This window comes from Platalea leucorodia (genome assembly GCF_965183815.1).
Source record: "Platalea leucorodia genome assembly, chromosome: 3".
NCBI classification, from domain to species: domain Eukaryota; kingdom Metazoa; phylum Chordata; class Aves; order Pelecaniformes; family Threskiornithidae; genus Platalea; species Platalea leucorodia.
Window position 1 is genome coordinate 119,661,891 of NC_138825.1, and position 12,343 is coordinate 119,674,233.

Sequence of the window (12,343 nt, forward strand, 5' to 3'; positions counted from 1 at the left end):
CGCTTCAGATAAACTACTAGGAAAAAAGGTGTTGATGAGGAAAGTATGTTAGTTCATTGCAGTAACGAATAATTTTACTTTTTTGGGTTTTTTTGTGAGAGGGAACTGTTCAGGTGTTGCTGGGCAAGGTTCGACATCCATTACCATTTCATGTGTGACTTACCCAGTCCCTGTTTCTGTCAGACAGGCAGGTTGCTGGATGAGGCGGGAGGGCTGTGCTGTTCACCGAGTCAGAGCAGAGCAATTGTAACAGCCTCCTTTTGGCCTTAAAAATCTATAAATTTGTAAGACTAACAGGAATGGTGCAGTGACTCATCCACACGGCAATCAAGGTGTCACAGCAAATCAAAAAGTTTCCACTGCTTCTTTGAGACAGGGATTCAGAGAAAATGTTGACGGTAATTAAAAGAATTGCTCATACAAGGCTGCGAAACTCCGGTGTGCCTCAAAAGATACACATTTTATCTCCAAACTATTCATGGCTCTGTCTTGGGTAGTATGTGCCTGCGCCCAGCGCTGCGGAGCAGGACGTGGCTTCCCGAAACGGGGAGTGCTGCTGGTGCCTCGCATCGCACGGGGCTGGGGTTGCCGTTCGATGCCTTTCCCCCGTGTTTAGAGCTGTGACTTTATTCTCTCACATGCCATCATCTATTAGGATTATTTACCGGGAGTGCAGTACCTTTGCCTGATCTTCCCGTGCCCGCTTCTGTTGATGCCAAAGAATTGCTTAAATGATGGTAATTCACAGTCTCGGCTTTTGACCGCTGTTTTTGCTTTCTCAAAGAGCCTGAATTTCTGGCCAAACTGATTAGATAAGCTGCAACTACATCGTTGCCGTTACACAGGATGTATGCTTCTCTTAAGAGCTGTAGGGTTTACATGTGAGGAATAACTCTGCTCAAAGTGATGTCTGTAATACATTCATTTATGTCTCCTTGCCGTGTTTTAGATCTCTGTGAGACAAACTCCTTAGTAACTTTTGTAGCAGTAATAAAATATTTTGCTTCAATATCTTGCTATTAGATGTCACAACATACTTTTGGTTTTCTCCTGATGTTTATGGGGAAATGGCAATGTGAGGAAAGATTAATCAATCAGGAAAATTATCTGTTACTTCCCTTCTCTTTTCATCTATCCAAAAACACCTGATGGACTGTGATGCAAAGTATCTCTAAGCAATGCATATAATGTATGCGATTACTGCATGCTCAGCAGCCAAATGCAAACATTGCGGAGTAGAAACACAAGGTCTATCTAAAAATAAACAAAAAGGAAACAGAAATCTGTACTTCAGATTCTACACACAAGCTGTTCAAACAGTTAGATCTTAATAGTAGATTTAAACGTGTCAACAGCAATGGCCTTGTTTTTTTGCATGGTTAAAACTTGTCAGCAAATTCAGTCTTTTGAGTGATAATAACACTAAAAGGCTTACAACAGACTGTCCTTGGTGTATTGCAAAAAAGAAAAAAACCTTACAGGAACAACAAGTATCTGTTGACCTGGGGTCGGCGTGGGAATCTCAGGTCACTATTGTAGGCTGAGAAGCTTCTTGAGGAAAGAGCAAAATCCATGAAATCACTGCATTGCTTAACCATGCAGTGAAAGGTCAGAAGGGAACAGACCTCTTCAGATTATATTTAGTAACTATGAAGATTTTGCTTGTAGTAGTCGCTTTGCACCACATAGTATTTTGCTCACCCTTCTCCCTGCTCCTCCTCTGAAAAATTTCCTCTGATCTAATCTGAAAGTAATCACATGCTCGTGAGCAATTTTTCCGTTTTCCAGCAAACCAGACAAAATTATTCTAAAAGCAAAAACCAAATTATTTTGCTGAACATATGTTTATTGACAGGTGGGCCAGGCCAGATCCATTCCGGAAGATGCAGGGATGGGACAAGAGCAAATAAGTACGCGATGCTTCCAAATATTAAACTATCCTCTGATGCACTCCTGTAAATTGAAGTGACTACTGTTGCTGTTAAGGGTGGCTTTACACATATTTTTTGCTGGTGTTGACATCTACTGGATAAATTTGCTACTGGCAGGAGGAATACGCTCTGTTTCAAAGAACAGGGGAGTGCTATTCCCCTCCTCTCGGGAAGCTCGCACTGCACAGCTCTGTCTTGCAGAGTCATATACCCTCGCTGCTGCCTTTTTTGCTGTTTCCTTTTTGTTGTGTTCTGTTTCCAAAATTGTCCTGTGAACAAAAATTGAATTTAAAGATAATAAATTGCGAGCGCGTTTGGGCAACAGACTGATGAAACAGCTGCAGTCTTTCTTTCATAGACTTGAATTTTTCTGTTTTGCCCAAGGCAGTAAAGGGAAATTAGTTTATTAGTTTCACTTCGGTCACTGGTGAATATCATCCCCCCTTACAAAAATAACACTTTAATTCTGCTTGATTTGAAATAATTGACCGATCAGGAATGAGGCATGTGAAGGGAGCTACCAAGACTGAATTACACCGTAGGCCTGGAAGATCAATTGTTTGGGAGGAGAGCTGAGACACCGCAGCCTTATATTACACCTGCCTGTTTATTACACTTGGCCTGAGGGGAAGGCAATGCACCATTCTGATCTGTTGCCTCGGAGAAGTACGGATGTAAAATGAATGCAAAATAAGGGAACAGCAAGTTATTTTCTTCACGTTAATACATTTTATATTGATATTGAGGGCATTTGAGTAAACTGAGCTTCTAGTTTATAGAAGAGCATATGTGTTTTTCCTTCTTTCTATGCCAATATTCTTTGCTAAATGCAGTTTAATTTTTTTTTTTTTAGTTTCTCAATAATACTTGTAGTGATTGACTGGTAGCAGTAGCACAAATACTTAGTAAAATTAGTCCCAGTGGAAGATTACTCAGATGCTACAGCTCTTCTTCTTACTCCTCCTTCCTCCGCTCTTTCTGCCTGTTTTAATGATTTCATTTTAAGAAAAATAACCTGAGGCATAGCAGAGAGAAAAAAAAATAAAAGTCACAAGAAAAAAACAACTGATGGACTTAGGCTTTGGCAAATCCATGGAACAGAAGTGAGGCCAGATGTTTGCTATGCAGGCATTTGGCATGTATATAAGAATCTCGCTACAAGACTGCATATAGAGTTTTTGACAGCTTTGGTTGAACGAAAATGAATGATTGCTATTCAGGATAAAATGCAAACGTTTTGGCCAGTGCTTGCAAATCCAGGAGTTTTAAAGTCATATTCTTAACTAGATTCTTGGTGTTCTTAAATCCATATTTAAGTAGGTGCTTACCAAACATGATTTGATTTCTCTCTGTAATTTTTAAAGGTTTTACATTGCCTAACGTATCTTGAAAGGGATATGGTGAGTGGTTCATGCTTTTGAGAAATGAGCTGGTTCTTATTTGATCATGTTCTTTCTAAAGCAGCTAATTAAAAGCTTCAGACCTCTGTCCTAGAAAACATAGGTTGCTGATTTACTGCATTCAGCAAAGAGTCTTCATCCGACAGTTGAAAAGATAAAACATGAGCTGCTGGTGGCAATTTTAAGTGAGGGTGGTGGAAGAAGTGATAACAGGAATAGCTTTTGAGAGGCACAGGAGCAAGCTGAGAAGCAGTTAACTTTGATAGTGGGTGTGGTATTAATTCATTAGGATGGTGGCACTGTTCCTCTAATTCTTGAAGCATCGCCTTTCAAAGCAAAACAAAAATAGCAAGTGGATGTAAGTGATACTTATTCTATTGAACCAGCTGAAAATAAAATCGATCCATTTTATGAAGCATGGTTAGGCCACACAGAGGTGATGAGCTGTGACTGCAGACGGACAGATAACGTGGGCTCTGGCCAACTTCAGTGACATGCACCAGGAAGGGAACCTTCCGATTTGAAAGCCCTGAGTGTCTGCTGGGTGAGCCAGAAGTCCGGTATTTCCAGCCAGGAAAAGGAGCACCTGGTACTGATGTACTGGTACTGATGGTACCGGTGCCATGAAGCACACAAATGTGTCATGGAAATATGCAGAGAAACTCCCCTCTCCAGGCCCTTCACAACCTCCAAAAGTGTGACAAGAATATATGTGGCTCCTTAAATGAAGAGCGAGGTAGCTTTTGAGGATAGGTGAGTGGAGGTTTAGCAACAGTCCTGCATTTAGGGCACCAGAAACTGGAAAAACTGTAGTTATTCCCCTTGGTGTAGGGATCTTGCGTTGGCTCTGGAAATTCAGTTTCTTATTGGAGAATCGGGATAACTGCACTTTCCTCCCTCAGACAAGTGTGAAGCGAATCATGTTAACACCATGAAGGCGCTTGTTGATATGGACTGTGCTAGTCTAATGTTTAGTAGATTTAATGTTTCTTTTTTTTTTCTGAGGCATTTTGCATCTAATCTCTTTTTATATACCAGATGCTTAGTGACTGTTTCATACTGTAAGTGTACATGTCGTCTTGATTTGGGGGTTGACATATGTCAGAAAACTCTGTGTGGTCAGAGGACATCAGTCCTGGAAGAGAAAATTTACTGCTTCCCCTGGTGCTAGCTGAAGCATTTTAAATGTGAACAATGACAGGGGTGCGATGACCCAAAAATATCCTCTAAGAGGGAAATTCAAAGTACAGTTTCTTTATTACACAGTTTTGCAGCAATACAGGTGATCCAGAGAGCTTTTGCTGTAAATACGCTGCATTTAACCCTTTCCTTGGCAGAGAGCTTTCTCTTCTAATAGTTTTGACTGACTGATCAGTCTTCCCCAAGGGGTGGAAAATTGAGAATGGCAGTAAATCAAAGGAAATTTCTCCTGCCTTGTCCAAATGTAATTTGAAGATCTAGTCGTCTCCTCCTCCCCCCCCGTCCAAGAAACCAGCCCCAAAAGAGCCAAGATCCTGTTAATTAAATTTTGTGAGATTTAATTTGTGACATTTGGCAACACTGACAGTAGCTTATTCTACATTTCTGCTTTATTAACTATGAAGTCTTAGGCAAGATTAGGTATGTCAGGTGCTGGCAACCACGTAATGCATTTTGAGGAGATGGTCCATTTCCCCAGAAGAAATCTAGTCGTGTTCCTGTCTTCCCTTCTCTGCCTCTCGCCAGCGGGCACCGTTGGACGCTGGCCACCAGTTGATGTTCAGCCAGCCCCTGTGCCGGGAGTCAGGGTGCTGGCCACCGGCTCTGCCGTGTGAGTCTTTCTGCACAAACCCTCCACAAACTGGCCTTTAACATAGCAGCTTTTGGCATTTGGTTTTCTTTTGTTTGCTTTTCATGCTAATGAGATAATTTAATTAGGGGAGGCAGTATTTTAGACAGTGTTTTGCAAGCAGGAGTGTTACAGAGTAACATCATGTTTTCCTCTCTCCCCATTTTTAACAAGGCTGGGTTCCTGTGCTGGCTACCTGGGACCTTGTAGAGACATATGAGAAAGTTATTATGCCTTCCTATAAAGTTCTGGTGGATTTTCATTTAGAAAACTGCTGTGCAAAATTCCGGTCGTGTTGCTACAGAAGGACCTCGGAAAGCCCAAGAATCTGCAGGAAATGGCAGCTACAATTGATTTTTGCGAATGGAGGGTGGAGAGGGTTGAGTTCTTCTCTGAGCTTTTTGGGAGGTGTTTGCAACAAGCCAAGTGGGAGAACCAGGTCAAGTGGGAGATCTTTCCAGTAAAAACCGGAAGACAGAGGAACGGAGGTAGGAATTTTCTCCAGATACTTATCCCAAACCAGTATATTTTGACATATTTTCTGTCAATTTATAATTGACAATAAGTGCGTCTGAGGATGTGGATCAAGACCTTGCAAAATAGTCCAAGACACTTGGATGATGGGAGGCTTCCCCAGAAGGAAACCCCTGCACCTGATGTAAACCCCATAACTTTGTGTGTGTCCAAATTTGGCATGCGGCAGGGTTCAAGATGGGACTGGTCTTCATCTTCTGTTCCAACGGTGTGAGCAGCAGGACCACAGATGCCGCTGGACTTCTGAATTTTCCTCACCCCACCAGTGCTCATGATCAGTGAATTTCAGGATGTGTTATCTACTGCACTCAGGTTGTAAAGGAATTAGCATTTGAAAGCAAATGACGAAATATAGGAAATGATCATATTAAAGATAAATTTCCAAGAAGCTTAGTAATAAAACATACACGTACAGATATTTTAGTAACCCCTTTTTTAGGAAGATCATATTCTCCCAGTGTGGAGGGAAAGAAACCAGACGGGTAAGGTATGGTTTCGCTCCCATTGTGGCTGGTTTTTTTTTTTCAGTTGGATAGTCCAGTTTATCTTTTTGCTTGTCTAAAGAGAAGATTTCTGTATCCATCTTAAGTACTCAGAAATAATAAGTGTACACACTTTTCTACAATATTTCGAGACAGAGAAGCAAAAGTCTCATTTGTGCTTCTTGCATAGTGAACTATATCCTGAGAAGACACTGTTATGTTGCTGCTCTGATTTTTTTTTTATATGTCCCAAAGCATTGCCTCCTCCAGTATATATTTGGAAAATTAAATCCTATATAATCTCTTAAATCTACTTCTCCTTTATCACTTACAGGGTTAGGATTTGGGCTTTTTTTTCTTCTTCTTTTTTTTTGAAGATCTGATTGTAGCAAAGCAGCTCAAGTCTCTCTGCCTTGTCTTGGATTTTACAAGAGCTTTACAACTGTTTACAAGACTAAATCATGGGTTTACAAAAGTAGACCTTGCTTGATAATAAAGTTGTTTCCTTGCCCCTCAAATATTTCTGGGTCTTATCTTTCTACACAGCTGCTTGTAGTTCAGCTTTACAGAATCTCTTGATTGGATTCCTACTGCCTTTGTCTAACAAAGAAGTCTTTCAATGAAGTCACCCAAATGGAAAAAAAGAAGTTAAGTAAAAATTGTGAAAATGGATTAGTCAGATCCATGTAGGCTTGTAACAGTGATTCCATATGTGTCTAAGAAAGTCTTTGTAGGTTATAAATAATGTTGAGCTCAAATAAAACATTTTGTTTGTTGCACTTCTGAAGTGAAGAGCAGCTCCTGAAGCTGCCAGGGCTACTGGTACCCTATTTTATTTGTGAGATTTTCTTAGACAATTTTACATGTGTGTAATATGTTGTGCATGTACGACCTTACTATTGAGTTATATCCAGAATTTATGGTAACACGGATATATTTCAGTGTGATTTTGGTGCCATATGCATAAATTATGTCTTCAGTCCTGTGCCTCAGGAAGAGGTTGTTGTGTCGGTATGCTCTGATAAAACTGCATCCAGTAACATTTTCCCTGCAGCGTATATCTGAAATCATTCAGGCTTAGGTACTTAGACATCTTCTTCTTTATCAGTTACAGTTCTGCATGCTAGATCTGATTACAGCAAATCTCTCTCTTCTTCCTCATCTTTTTTTTGCGTGGATCTCATAAAATACTTAGGCTTTACATGCATTTAACTGCTTTTGAAGCTCTTTAATAGGCTATTTTATCTGTGCTTCCGTTCATCCAGTCTGAAAACACGTAAGGCTATTTAGCTGCTTATTTTATTGTTTCAGACTCTTTCTTTCTTCTTTTCTTCCATTTCCCTAATGACTGCGTATCTACTTCCGTTGCTCTGTCTCCCAGCCTCTCTTGCCTATCATATTTCTCTAATGTTATTATTTAAAAGGTAAATTTAGAAACAAATGCTTATCCAGGAAAAATTTAAATTAAAAGGTTGACCTTTATTTTTGAAGTCACTTAATGAAGTTGACTAATAGTCTAAGAAATCTGATTCTCTAGCTTCAGACTGGCTGAAAGCCTGTTTTTCCTTATATTTATATCTGTGAGGACAGGCGTTTTAAGGAGACGTTGACTAGATAAGCGTGGAGAGCAGGGGAAAAAGCTGCTCTAAGGCTCGAGCCGGACTGTCATTTAGAGGAACGTGAATAGGAAACATTTTTTCTGCAGAACAGTGAGTGTTTTGGGCTTGGGGGAAGAAGGGTTGTGTTTAAATGTATCGAGCATAAAATGAAATGTTAATCACTTAGGTTTAATAAATCTGCAGCAATGATCTGTTTGAACCTGGTAAGAGGCCTGTAGTTAGCGCAGTGCTATCTCGAATGCCTCTGGTCTTTTTCTTGCCTCTGTGTATGTGTGTGGAAGCTGTGGAAACAAGGAACGAATGAGCTTGCATAAGAGAGGTGGTGAAATACGAGTACCAGGAGGAAGGTGGTTTTAAACTAGAAGGTAGGAGGATTTCCAAATGGCCAAAGTGTTTTGGGTAAATTTGGAGGCTGGATGTAGTCATCTGTGTAGGTGCCCCACATTTTAGTCCTGAAGACGCCCATGTTTTGCAGAAAATCTTTTTCAAATTTTATTGTTGAGCAAGCTGTTTATATGAGACATTTCTAAAACTCCTGCTCGTAGAAAAAGTTATTTTTCTCTAGCAGGGGTACTCTCACATTTTGCTTTCCCTCAAGAGTGATAGATTTAAAGTAATTTCTTTTTATGGTCTTCCTCACCTGCTGCATTGCATATTTTGGCCTTGAAGCTAGGAGAGACAGCAGTCACATTCCTCAGAAGGGCATTCAGTATTGTTTCATTCCTCTGTTCCCCTTCCCTGTTCTGCCCTCCCAAGCCCATCTTGCTGTGAAAGGAAATTATGGAGGAGAGGGTCGGGTGCCTGTGTATTCCTCATGCCTGGCTCCAGAGTACTTGGCATAGCCCTTCTGTGAAACCCAGAGGGCTGCCTGTGTTTTGGCATGATTTTTGCAGCACATACACAGCGATGTGGTCTTTGGGCACTGAGATAGGCATTTTGTTTGCTTTGCCATATCACTAAATCTCCTTTCAGATTTGTCATGGGATTTTTATTTTCCTCTGGTTGCTCAATCTCTCTTCTTTAGCTTATAGCCTTTTCCACAACTCTCCCTTAATACCAATTTGATCTTCATTTTGCTTTGAATTTATCAGTTCATCCAGTAACAACTATGGGTTTCTCTCTGTTCTCTTCTCTCTCTTTAGTAGGGTGGGGTTTTTTTCCCCCTCTAGGAGAGTTTTTGTTCCTTTTGGCTGCACAATAAAATCCTTTGATTCTATGTGACAAACAGGAACACACGTTTCCTTTCTAGTCGAGTGATTACATCTTGAGTAGAGAGTGGGGGAAGGCCTGTCTCATTGACTTTACCACCTTCACAAGATAGTATGTCAGGTGAATTAGCTGTACAGAGTGATTTTCAGCGGTAACAGCATGCCGTATGCCTCCTTGTGGACTTCTATTCTGAGATACGCAAATCATACGTTCCTTCTATTGCTGGCTATGTCTACATTGCGGTTTTATGGCTCTGCTGTAGGGTAGACATATCTGAGATAGCTTTAGGCTTATCTGCTCAAGAACTGACTTCTAGACACAGCAGCAGGGAGCTTCGTGCTAGCTGAAAAATCGGCCCCAAAACTGAGGTTGATAGATCTATAATTAGCCAAGGCTTAGCTGGGGCGGTGACTTCAGTGCAGCCAGCACTGGGAGTTCCCCAAGTCTGAAAAACGAGGTAAAAACCTTCTTTCTATTCTTTCATGCTGTTTAGAGGGACCTAAAGCTATTTAAGAGAAAAATGCATGCATGTGAGTGTTGAGGAAATCTTCCCTTAAAAAGGGAAAACGTGAATTATTTGTAGCTATTGATAGTGGTATTTGTAAGTATTAGGTATAGATCTTTCTCCTCCTCCCCGTCTCTCCCCGAAAGGGTTTTTTTTTGTTTATTCTTAAAAAAAAAAAAAAAATCCAAAACAATCCATCTCTAGAAATTTTAGCCTAAAACTGGGTATTTTGGAACCAGTAATGACTGGGTTAGGATGAAAATGCTCATACATCTTTGATTACAGTGACTGCTGTCCTGCCTGCTGTTCGTGTGTGGTTTTCACTGGCCTCCGTCACTGCCGTTTCTCAAGATGGTTTATGCTGCCCTGTGTCAAGTTCTGTGCAGAGGAATGTGATGATTATACTTGGCTTGGGACGTGCTTTGTTGGAGAAGTTTTTCTTATGAGTACAAAATACGTTTAAAGCGTTATTATTATGATCCTTGACAAAAATAGTCTAGACAAAGCATAAACTCTGGATCCAAAAATATATTTAAAAATTAGCTAGCCTGTTCACAAACCATTTCTTACCTCACCCAGCAGCTATTTATGAGAACATTTTATATTGTTTCTAATTTTAAACAATTAATAGCAGCACTAGCAGTTGAATACTCATTTATTAGGTAGTTATCCCCTCCGGTTTTTCTGCACATCTTGTTGCTGTCAAATATCTTTGTACCCAGCCAAAAATGACATGTTGAAACAAGCAGTGTATATTTAATGTGATGCACAGAAAAAAAAGTGACGTTCAGCCCTGGCTTTTAATTTTTATCGGAAATATCATGAAATACAGTAGCCGGACAAAGAAGTGAATTTGCTCGTGAAGAGAGTGGTGGGTTTTAAGTAAACTTCTTAATGTGTGGCTTAGTCACAGGCTTCTTTTCTGCTTGTTATTGACGTAATTGCCTGTCAGTCTCATCTGATAGCAGAATTGCTGGGGGCATGGTGTCTTGGATCGTGTGGCAAAAACTGCTGGCTATTGACTTATGTGCATGTGTGCCTCTGCTCTCCGCTGAATTAAATGTCAGATATACTCAAGTGTGTGGGTGGGTGTGGGATATGTGATTTGGTTCTCTCTAGTTGCCTTGTCAAGAAGTACACTTAATACAGCTAATGGAGATCCTCGAGCTCGGAAGGAGAAGGGCATTCACTTGACAGCCACCATCCAAACAGTCAAAAAAGATAGCTTCATACAGTGGTGGAGACCGTGCGGATTTAAAAAGAAACTTTTCCAAAGGCAAGGAATAATAAAGGATATTTTGAAATTGTAGCTTGCAGTTTACAGTCTCCCTTTTTGCCTGGCTTTGCAAAAGGTTTATAAAGCCAAAGGAAGGGGGTTTATACCCATGGAATTTCTAACTTTTAAAGACACTATCTTTAGGTACTGATTTTATTCTGAGATGGTTTCCACTAGAGGAAAAACTTGCTTTCTTCACCCCTACTAAAACAAAAGTTTCTGTTTTCACTACCATGTCTTTCACAGCACTTGTATCTCTGGTTTTTGCTGTGTTCAGTGTATAGCTGTCATTTCCACATGGTCCTCTAGAAAATATGAAATGAGCTTTCTGAATTAAAGTATTAGATAGCCACAAAAATACAAGAAAGAAGAATCTATGTAAATGTCAGTGAATCTTCAACCCTCAAATCATCAAGTCAGATCTTGCATCAAATCCTACCAGAGAAAAAATAGATTAATAATAATTAAGATTAAGAGGAATGTTAATTTTGTGGTCAGCATCTGCAACAATGCTGTGTGGTCCCCAATATACGCTCTCGCTGGTAATGCTCACTCCTGCAGAGGGGCCACATAACCTTCGCAAATGCAGCTTCTTGGGAGATTTGGATCAGCCTTTTGTTGAAGATAATGATTGTGGGAGGGAATTTGCGGGGATTTTAATACACATTTACATTATTGAATTTTTAACTGAGGAAGAGTTTTCTTTGTCTCAAGCTAGTAGCTCTCTGGTGAACCAGGTGAACCTTTAATTATTTAGTCATAATAGTTGGGTTTATTTGCCCTTTTTTAAATTTCTGCCAGGTGAATAACTAACATTGTTGATAGGTGCACTGTTTTATAACACTTCTGAGTTATATCTCTCTTAAGTAGTTTCTTATCTTTAAATTTCTGAGTGAGTTTGGTTCCAGCTCCCTCCTCAGTCATTATAAGCAGATGTGTTTACTGTCCATTTTTGTACCTAAGAATTTGTGAAACGAAATTGCTTCAACTGACAAAGAACTTACTGGATCGTGTGATGCAAATAAAATAAATCAGATGCTGCAGTGACCTAGATACTCATTATTTATTTATGGGAATAAATATATTTAGCATTTATTTATACTGGTCTTCAATTCCAAATGCTGTAAACTTTCACTTACTCTGAACTCTGCTGGGAAAAGAGCATTATTGCCACCATTCTGCAGGTTAGGAGACCTTGGCAGGAAGACTTAAGTAACTGCTCTAGGCTACATAACATATAATTATCAGAAGTAGGATTAGACGTTGGGAGTCTCAACTCCCAGAGTTGTGTTCAGACGTCTTGCTCCTGGCAGATAAAATCTATGGATAATAAGGACTGAGGAGGTAAGTAATGATGATAAGGATGGGATGATCACACAAAGCAGCTTGGTCATTTGATCATCTTAGGTAAATTAAGTGTTTTAAGTCTAGCCAGAAGCACGGGAGGAGACAGGACATGTTGGCCTGCCCTGGAGACCAGCCACGCTGCAGAGAGCTCAGGCATCACAGGGTGAAGCATTCCTGTAGGAGCTTCCAGGGAGGAGGTCTAGCACAAAGGA

General features: G+C 40.2%; 1 protein-coding gene across 1 annotated transcript in view; it reads left to right on the top strand.

The window, feature by feature from the left end:
- The window catches only part of KLHL29 (kelch like family member 29), a 403,676-nt gene that overhangs the window by 139,312 nt on the left and 252,021 nt on the right, over positions 1–12,343 (top strand). The window lies entirely within an intron of this gene.